Here is a 9,835-nt window from a genome sequence, read left to right on the forward strand (position 1 = left end):
ATTTATTTTGAGCATTATTTATACTCTGTTCACCAAACTGGTATAAATTTGTGTACAAAAGAAAGGAGATTGTTTTTATTTCATAGACCCCAAAATTAAATTATTTAAAAAGATTTTGTGGGGATAATATTTGCAGATCACACTATAAAAATAAGCATCTTATATGATTCATTTTAACTGGAAGAATGAGAAAGAAACACTGGCTGAATGTTAATCTTGGGTTGCTAGGAGACCAGACGTTTTGTGATGTCACAGCTACTCAGGTTGAGAACCATTGTGATGGCCTACCAGTTTAAATGTGCAGGCTTGCCAGAGCAGCATTTGAAGCTGTAGTGCTCAAAACCATGCAGAATAGAAAAGTAGCTGCAGAAAAAGTTATTTGAGATGGCACTTGTTTCTTCAGAAATTCAAGATAAGTTTCCTAAAGATGGGTCAACTGGTTCAGGAAACTCCAGTAGATCTCTATTTTGTGATCAAACATTCTCTGGGGACTTGGACTTGAGGTCTATGTTTGAAGAAATTGATTCTCTGACTTTGTCAGAAGGATCCTTGATAAAAAGACCATGTTACACACATTGTGTCTCTGAACCAGTTGGAGATAATGATTTTCGTTCTCTGAAATTTCCAAGAAAACTCTGGAAAATGCCTGGGAGTGACCAATTTAAATCCATCTGGTGGGGTGATAATGGATCTTCCATAGTGATTGATGAAGATGTCTTTAAGAAGGAAGTTTTGGAAAGAAAGGCCCCTTTCAGAATATTTGAACCTGGAAGTATGAAAAGTTTAGTTATACAGCTAAAGCTTTATGGGTTTAGGTAATTGCAGCAGAATTTTCAAAGATCTGCTTGTCTAGCTGTCTTTATGGCAGAAGAAAAAGAAGTCTATATTTTAAACAAGGTATTCACAAAGTTTAGTTACAACTTGGTAACTTAGATATAAAATTTAATTTTGTACATCAATCTATGGTAATATAAATGGAAAGCTTTTTTGAAAATTGTATAAAACTACTAAGGCTATAATTCTTAATTTTATATAAAAATGAGGATAGTGCCTTAAGTAGTCAAGATTATGATAAACTTTGCTAGCAACTATGAATCTTAACAGAAATCTAAATAAAGGTATTAAAGCTGTTTTCAAAAGTGGCTTTCACCGTTACTGCAAATGCTAACTTCTTAAATTTGATGACTGTATTATTTAAATGTGTATATTCGAAATAAGGAATTTCAAAAAATAGTCAGAATTGCTCATATTTTGATGATATTATCTTTGCATTGTAAACGTGAAATCTGAGGTTTTATAGGTTAGGCTTATTGTAGTCTTCTAATTTGGTTTAAAATATTACTAAAATCTTTCCACTTTGATTGTAGCTGCAATTCTACCATATTTCAAATTTTAAACGAGGCTGTCCCCAAATTTTAGTGAGAATAAAAATAAGAGTTGGGATTAAAAATGTCTCTCTGGTATCTTCATTGGCTGAAGATTTCAACAAGAAGCACTTTATAGGAAGGGGTAATATAGATAATCATAATTCTGATTTTGTGGCTGGCACTAGTGGAGAAAGTGCATTTTTACCTTCTCCTAATTTAAACATGCCTCTTAACAGAAAGCCCTCTACTAGCCATATAATTGGTGATACAAATACCCCGATCAGAGGTGATTTTTCTCCTTCATCATCAGTGTCAGTTAGACCACGAGAACAAATTGCAGTGGATCAATGTGCTACTTTAAATCAGTTGACCACTATCCACAGGCACTCCCAAAGCAGCTAAACTGAAGCAAATGGCTGTGCTGTGAACTTCATTACAACTACAACTTCTATTTCTCATTACAGCATCTTGTCTCCCATACAGGGCAATTATTTTGGACTGATGGTGGAGCCTTCTACTTTTCCAAATAGATATCACAACATATCTGCCAATGAAGGTCGTTTTTATAAACTTCAACCAGGGAGCAACCCACGGTTTCCATTGCCAGTGATAGCTGATACATCAACTACCTCTCAAAGCCAACTCATCAGCTATCTTCAGTTTAATAACGTCATCCTAATTACAATTGATCTACCAGAGGACTACCAGATTATGCAGGATAGCAAAGATTAAAATTTATGATGGCAAATGTCGACATATATCTGCAATATTCTTATTTGAACAATAAACATAAATGTGTACCTGTATTGTCCTTATATTTTTTAAAATAGAATAAAGATTTAAACGAGAGACTAAGTTAACATTTAAAGAAAAAAAGAGATATTTGATTGATATGATCATTTGATGGAACAATATGAGAGTAAATTTATATAATTTCTTGTAAGGAAGAAGGGAAAATGGAAGAATTTGGAAAAAGACAAAAACATGGAGAGAGGGAACAGTACTAAGTGGTTTCTGGTTGATCCTGGAAAGTATTTAAAGTGTTAAGTTATGATAGGTTGGAACAGGAGATAAATGCAGGAACCGGCTAAGGAGTCATGGTCTCTAATATGTCATCCCTGGAATCATAACAGTCACGTGATGTAGTCTCAGATGGCACATTCAGCATGAGGTAGAATTTAAGAAGTAATTTTTTCTATGGTCTTCTTTGTGCTGTTCTCAATGCATTTCAATTGGTGCTTTCTTTTCCTCCCCTCAAGGGTCTGCACTATATTTTCTAGTGAAAATTTAATGTTGCTTTTATGTTCCAGCCAAAGATATGCTTACGTCCTCAGAGGGGCACTTAAAGCATTTCCAAATCTGAGTCCACATCTCAACATAGTTTAGTCGTTTCTTTATAGATCTGGCATCTGGCTACCTTGGAATATCTTTATGTTTCACAGTATCTGGAGATATATCCAGGCAAATGCTTGTCAACCATATTAACTCCAACCTCAAAACTGTTGCTCCAACTCATCCTTGGACTTAGGATGTCCTCCATTTACCTACTTAGATTTTCCCAGTCTCAGCACAGAAACCACCTCCTCCAGATGTTTTCTGTCTATCCAACTTTCCTTGTCTAACTTGGATACCAGCACAATAAGCACAGCACATGCCACAAGATGCATTTTATTATTTAGTGAATGAAAAATACATGTTGACTTTAAGCAAAATCTACTTTCCTGAAACAACAAAACTCTCATGGTTTTCAAACTATTTCGTTATGGTCTTTACTCTTCACCACAAACTAGCTCTTTTCATAGCCCATGGACTAGTCATTCAAGACAGTAAGTGGAGGTAGGTACAGGAGACAAAGTATTATTTTCTTCTTAATTCATGCCTCCAGAGGCCTAAAGCATTCCATTCTCATTTGCTGGATTTTTTCCTGTCTCTTCATCACTCACCCACCCCAAAATAGCTGATTCTCTTCCCCATACCAATAACTATACTGCCTTCTAATTAATTTACTTCTTAGAATCAGAGCTTCGTCCAGAAGAGACAGTGCCATTGCATATATTTAATACAGGTTTATAGACACCACACAAATTTTGCCACTTCTAACCTTAACAAAGGAAGTATCTAAGAGGTACTAGAACATTGGTAGTGGTGGTCATATTCAGAAACTAAATAGCAATCTAAAATGTGTGGACTACAAGGAGGTGAGGGTGGTAGAATTTAAAATTTGTCCAACTGCAAGAATATAAAATTTCTGCAGATATTAAGAAATATAAAATATTCATGGAAGACTATGAGTAATTCCCTTTTACTTAAAATAAAAGGTGAAGCATTTTCAGAATGTGAAATGCCCTGAAATGCTGGAAAATTTGTAGGCAATGTCAGGGTATCTAAGGCTTCTGGTCATAATCATGCATCCAGTGTCAGCTGATAAGACTGAAATGGCAATATTGAGTCCTAAAAATGTGTCACCAATTGTGAATAAAGCCTTTGATAATCTTGAGAATTGGCAAATGGGCCAGGGTAAGCTCACACAACATTTCACCAATATGTCCTTTACCAAGAGAAGAAAGGAGACCACTTGCAGTAGGAGATCTGTGTATGGACAGCAGTGGTTGTTCCTACAACAGAAACATCAAGATTTTAAGTTTGTCAGCACAACTATGATGGTGGCTGTGTTGTTGTTTACATTAGCAGTCTGGGGTTCAGATGGGATGGTTCAGCAGCTAGTTTCCAACTCTCTTATTAGACAGTGGGTCTTACCGTGATCATCTTAACAACGTTCTATACTGATAAGTCAAAAGCAACAGTTTACTTTCAAAATTAGAAATCCTAAAAAAGAATATTATTTGTTAGTCTATCTGTTGTTTTCTACCTGGGAAAAGCTAGACTATTGGCAAAGTACAAAAGTTGGCTGGTGTTTGAAAACTATTCCCTGAGCTCTGCCCACTGAATTCTTCCCACTAAATACTACAAATCTGTCTACCACTGTGTGTGTGTGAAGATGGATTGTTAAGCATTAACTAAGCTTGTCTTAGTTGAGCCATCAGTGAATTATTCCTCTGCATCTGGCAGAATCTCTGTGAATTAAGAATTTCACTGAGCCATCAGATTTTCTACCGATCAGGGAGAGGTAGATTATAATTCTCCCAGTGTATTAATTATTACCTGTTCATTGAATCCTAAGCTGATGTTAGGGTAAAACCACTGAAACCTTTAATTGGACTGAGGCATATACATTCTCCAGTCCCCAGAGCCCAGCACAGGACTATGTCTCCTTTTTAATTTAAGCTTATATCTTAGTGTTTTTTTTCTTTTAATTCTCATTGTTGACACAACTTAGTTTTGCTTTGAACACATGTTGACTAATTTATAGAGACTGAACCACTGACTTATTCCTGTTTTCCTAGAAATTGCAGTAACATTACTTTCCTTGGACTACCTGGAATAGAGTGAGTGCGGTCATCATTTTGAAAGCAGCCCTCAGTCCTAATAATGCAGAACCTTTACACTTCTTTGCCCAGCACTTGTGCAAGATTGTTTGTTGTGGATCTCAGGGATTTTCCTCACATCCCCAAATGCAACAATGAGAAAACACCACATTGTTATCCAAAAATCAAACTTTTGTCAGTATTGCATTCCCATTACAAAACAGTTAAGAATTTTAGGAGTTCTGAGATTTTACCATGCTGAGATGTTTACCAACCTAGCATGTTCCTTTCTTACTGATGATGTCATGTAGATGAGACAATATTTCAGACACAGTGAACTTTATCACTTACCGCAATAGCAGCCAGGGTTAAATTTTGCATACATTCCCTAATCTCAGATTAATACACAGAGTGAACTATTCAAACCTACAGAAGCAGTGGGATGTTAACAAAAAGAAAGTTTAAGGCATGATAAAACACTAATTATATTGGTAACTTTATGTATTATTTATTAGAATCACTTGTTTATTAGTATCTTTACCTAGGATAAGTATATCATGACTCAACTTTACTTACTGCAGAAACAATCATGAGAAATGACATGGGAAAAAATGAACATTGACTTTCCATTTTTCCTCCTGCTTCTATTGAGATATAATTGGCGAAGAACATTAAGTTTAGGTGCACATGAGAGTGGTTTGATTTACAAGTATAATGAAATAAATATCATAGCAACTTTAGGGAGAATTCACTATCTAATTTAAGTACATTATTAAAGAAATACAATTTGTATTTTGGTTGTGATGAAAAACCTTAGGGTCTACTCTCTTAACAACATTCATATATAACAAAAAGTAGTATTAATTGCAATTTTTATGTTACTACAGGCATCCCTAGAACATGTTTATTTTACAGCTGGAAGTTTGTTGCATTTGAGTGCATGAATCAAATTCTCCTTTCCCAACCCCTGCCTGTGTTAACTACAAGTCTATTTTTTTCTATAAGTATGTTTCCTTTTGAATTGTACATTTATCTACAAACTGTATTAGTTTCTCTTACACATCATACTCTTTGCTATTTTTAGTACATTTCAAACTGATCACCAGAATATATCTAGTTATGATATGTTGCTATTTAAAGATATTTCATAGTTATTTACTATTCCCCATACAGCACATTTCTTGTCCCTGACTCATTTAATTTGCAACTGGAAAATTTTCTCTCTTAATTTTTGTCAAATATTTCTTTTTCCTCAACCCATTTCTCCCCTTCTGGTGAACAATCAGTTACTTTGTATATCTATATCTCCTTTTATGCTGTGTAATTTTCATTTGAACAATCAGTTACTTTGTATATCTATATCTCCTTTTATGCTGTGTAATTTTCATTTGATTTAAATTCCAAATATGAGTAAAATCATACAGCATTTGTCTTTCTCTTTCTGACTTATTTCACTTAGCATATTTCCCTCTTGGTCTACCCATTTGTTGCAAATGAAGAAGTTACACTTTTTATAGCTGAGTAATAACCTATTGTATTTTTATCTGTTTGTGGGCATATATATGCATATATATATTTATATATATTTATATATATATAAATATAGATAAACCTATGAAATATAAAAATAAAAAATAGATGGGTAGTTATATATACTATGAAAACGCATTTTCTTTATCCATCATCTATTGATGAGCAATTAATTTGCTTCTATATCCTGTCTATTTTAAATAATGCCGCAGTGAATAAAGGTTTGAATTTATCTTTTCTAGTTAGTGTTTCTATTTTCTTGGAATAAGTATCCAGATATGGATACATTGGATTATATTTTTAATTTTGAGAGAAAACTGCATACAGTTTTCCAGTGTCAGCGCCAATTTACACTCAGTCCAACAGTGCATCAGGTTTGATTTTCTTACATCCTCACCAACACTTATATTTGTTATCTTTTGGATTATAGTCATTCTGAAAGGACTGATATAAAATCTCACTGTGTTTTGGACTTGCATTTTTCTGATGGTTAATGATGTTAACCGGTTTCATATGCCTGTTGGTACTCTTTCCCCAACTGTATATTCATTTTTTGTAATGGCCTAAATGACCATAACTGTCTGATTTCATTTTTAGGCATTGTATGTGTTCCATTATTCCCTTTGTTCTGTGCCCCTACCATATTCTTTTTATTACTGTAGATATGTATTATAGTTTTAAATCAGGGAAAGTGATACATCCACATATTTCTTTGTAAATTATGTTTGTGTTATTGTTTCTTTTCTTTTCTTTTCTTTTCATTTTTTAGTGATTTCAAGTCTTTTGTGTTTACATGTAAATTTTAGAATTATTTATTTTTAAATTCTGAAAATACCCTTGGTATTTTGATAACCACTGAATTTAATTAGTGTATTTTCTTGGCTAGTACTCTCATTTAAACAATATTTTGTTCCTCATCAATGAACACAGTATATCTTTTCATCTGTTTGCATTATCTTCAGTTACTTTTATAAATATTTAATAGTTTTCTGTGTACAGATCTTTTACCTCCTTGGTTGGATATATTTCCAGGTTTTTTTTTTTTGTAATGCAACTGTAATGAGACAGTTCCCTTACTTTGTCTATCTGTTAGCTTGTTGTTAGTGTGCAGAGATGCAAGCTTTCTGTATGTTAATTTTACATTCTGAAATTTAATCAAATGCATTGATAAACCCTAGTAGTTTTGAGGTGCCATCTATGGATTTCTGTTTAAAGTATGTCATCTGCACACAGATACATTTACTCATATTCTTCATTTTCTATATTATATTTACATTAACTTTGTATAGCTATGGCTAGAATTTCCAATATTATTCTGAATAAAAGTGGTAAGAGAGAGCATTGTCTTCTCCCTGCCCTTAAAGGAGATGCTTTCAGCTTTTTATCAGTGAGTGTCATGTTAGCTGAGATCTTGTCATGTATTACCTTATCTGTGTTGAGGTATGTTTCCTTATGCCCAATTTGAGGAGAAACTTAGTCACAAATAGACACGGAATTTGTCAAAACATTTTATGTCTCTATTGATTTGACCATATAATTTTTATTCTTCAATTTGTTAGTGTGGTGTATCATATTAATTAATTTGTGGGTAATGAATCACTTTTGCATCCCTGGAATAAAATGGACTTAATCATAATGTATAATCCTTTAAATGTATTTTTTGCTTTGCTAACAATTTAGTGATGATTTTTAAAACTATGCTTATCAGTAGTATTTAACCTGTTGTTTTTTGTGGTATTTGTTCAGTTTTAGTAGTAGTGTGATACAGAAAGTTGGGGTAGGATGCCTTCCTTCCTCTGCATATTTTTGGAATTCTCTGAGAAGTATAGGTGATAGCTGTTCTCTAAATGTTTGGCACAAATTACCTGTGAAGCTGTCTATGCCTGGAATTTTGTTTCTTGGGAGATTTTGTTTAATTACTTATTAATTTCATTAGTGGTAATCTTTTCATATTTTCTATTTCTCATTCCATCCTGGAGATTATGTGTTTCTCAGAAATTGTATATTTCTTCTAGGGTTTCCATTTTATTTACATAAAATTAGTTGTATCTTCTTATAATGCTTTGTATTTCTTTGATATAAGCTGTAACTTCTCATTTATTTCTGAGCTTATTAATCTGAACTCTTTTATTACGCATGAGTCTGGTTAAATTTTATCCATTTTATTTATCTTTGAAAAGACATTATTATTTTGATTGAATATTTGTATTTTTAATCTTTATTTTATTTATGAATGTTCTGACCTTTCAGCTGTCTTTCCTTCTACTAACAAGTTTGTTTCAAATTTTGCTACATCTTCAGTTTGTACGATTATGTTATAAAAGAGAGATGTTTCTTATTTGTATAAGTGGGATTATTTTGCTATAAGCATCCCTATTAATACTGCTTTTGCTATACCCCATGGACTTTTTTTTGTCATTTTTCTTTATATATATTTCCTTTGATTTATACAGCAATCCATTGTTTGTTTAATATTATATGATTTATCCTCGACATTTTAGTGTTTCTCTTAGGTTTTTTCTTTTAGTAAATTTCTATTCTCACAGAATCCATATGTTTCTTCACAAAACAAGGAGAAAAATAATAAAATTTATACAAAAACTGGAAAGAACCATTTTTCTAAAATTATCTTTGAAAAATGAACGAAGTTGTGGGTAATATCCTCCCTAACTTTAGAACATACTACAAAGATACAGTAATCAAAACATCAAAATATATCACTAAAAGAGACACATAGATTAATGGAAGAAAATAAAAAGTCCAAAAATGTGCCCACACACATAAGCTCAATTAGTCTACAATGAATGAGGCAACAGTATACAGTGGAAAAAAGGCAATCTCTTCAAAGACTAGTTTTGGGAAAACAGAACAGTACATGTAATAGAAAGATGTATGAGCACTTCCTTCCAAAGAATACACAGTAAGATAAAAATGGATTAATATCCTAAATGCAAAACCTGAAAATATACAATTTCTGACCATGAACAGGAGCAGAACTGCCTTTGAGAAAAATCATAGCAAAATTTATTTTGATCTTACTCGTAAGTTAAGAAAAGGAAAAATATCAATAACAGTTTTTACTATTACTGGGAAAAAATAGATATAGTATGTGATACAGGGATTCCACTTCTTGTATTAGTGTGAAGTGCAAAACCTTTTGCAAAGCAAAGGAAACCTTCAGCAAGATTTATGACAACACACAGAATAGAAGGAAGAGTTTCACACAAGGAAACCAACATTTAGTTAATATCCATAATATATATATGTAGCATATTAGACCCAATATTTAAAAAACAAAGACCCCAAAATAAAAACAGTTTAAGGATCTTCATGGAAACTTTTCAAAAACAGACATGTGGATGATTTTCATGCACATAAAAAGAAACATAAAATTGCTATTAATTAGGAAATCATAAATCAAAACCAGAATGAAATATAATCTCACAGCAACCAAAATGAATATTAAAAATATTCTTCAAATGACAAACATTAATAAGAATGTTGATTAAAGGG

At 32.7% G+C, this 9,835-nt stretch overlaps 1 long non-coding RNA gene across 1 annotated transcript; it reads left to right on the plus strand.

The window, feature by feature from the left end:
• The first annotated feature begins 496 nt into the window (after positions 1-496).
• LOC140693233 (uncharacterized) lies at positions 497-2,173 on the plus strand. Its single transcript, XR_012068957.1, has 2 exons — positions 497-772; positions 1,851-2,173. It is a non-coding gene; the product is annotated as an uncharacterized lncRNA (long non-coding RNA).
• Positions 2,174-9,835: the final 7,662 nt, after the last annotated feature.

This window comes from Vicugna pacos, unplaced genomic scaffold (genome assembly GCF_048564905.1).
Source record: "Vicugna pacos unplaced genomic scaffold, VicPac4 scaffold_19, whole genome shotgun sequence".
Taxonomy (NCBI): Eukaryota; Metazoa; Chordata; class Mammalia; order Artiodactyla; family Camelidae; genus Vicugna; species Vicugna pacos.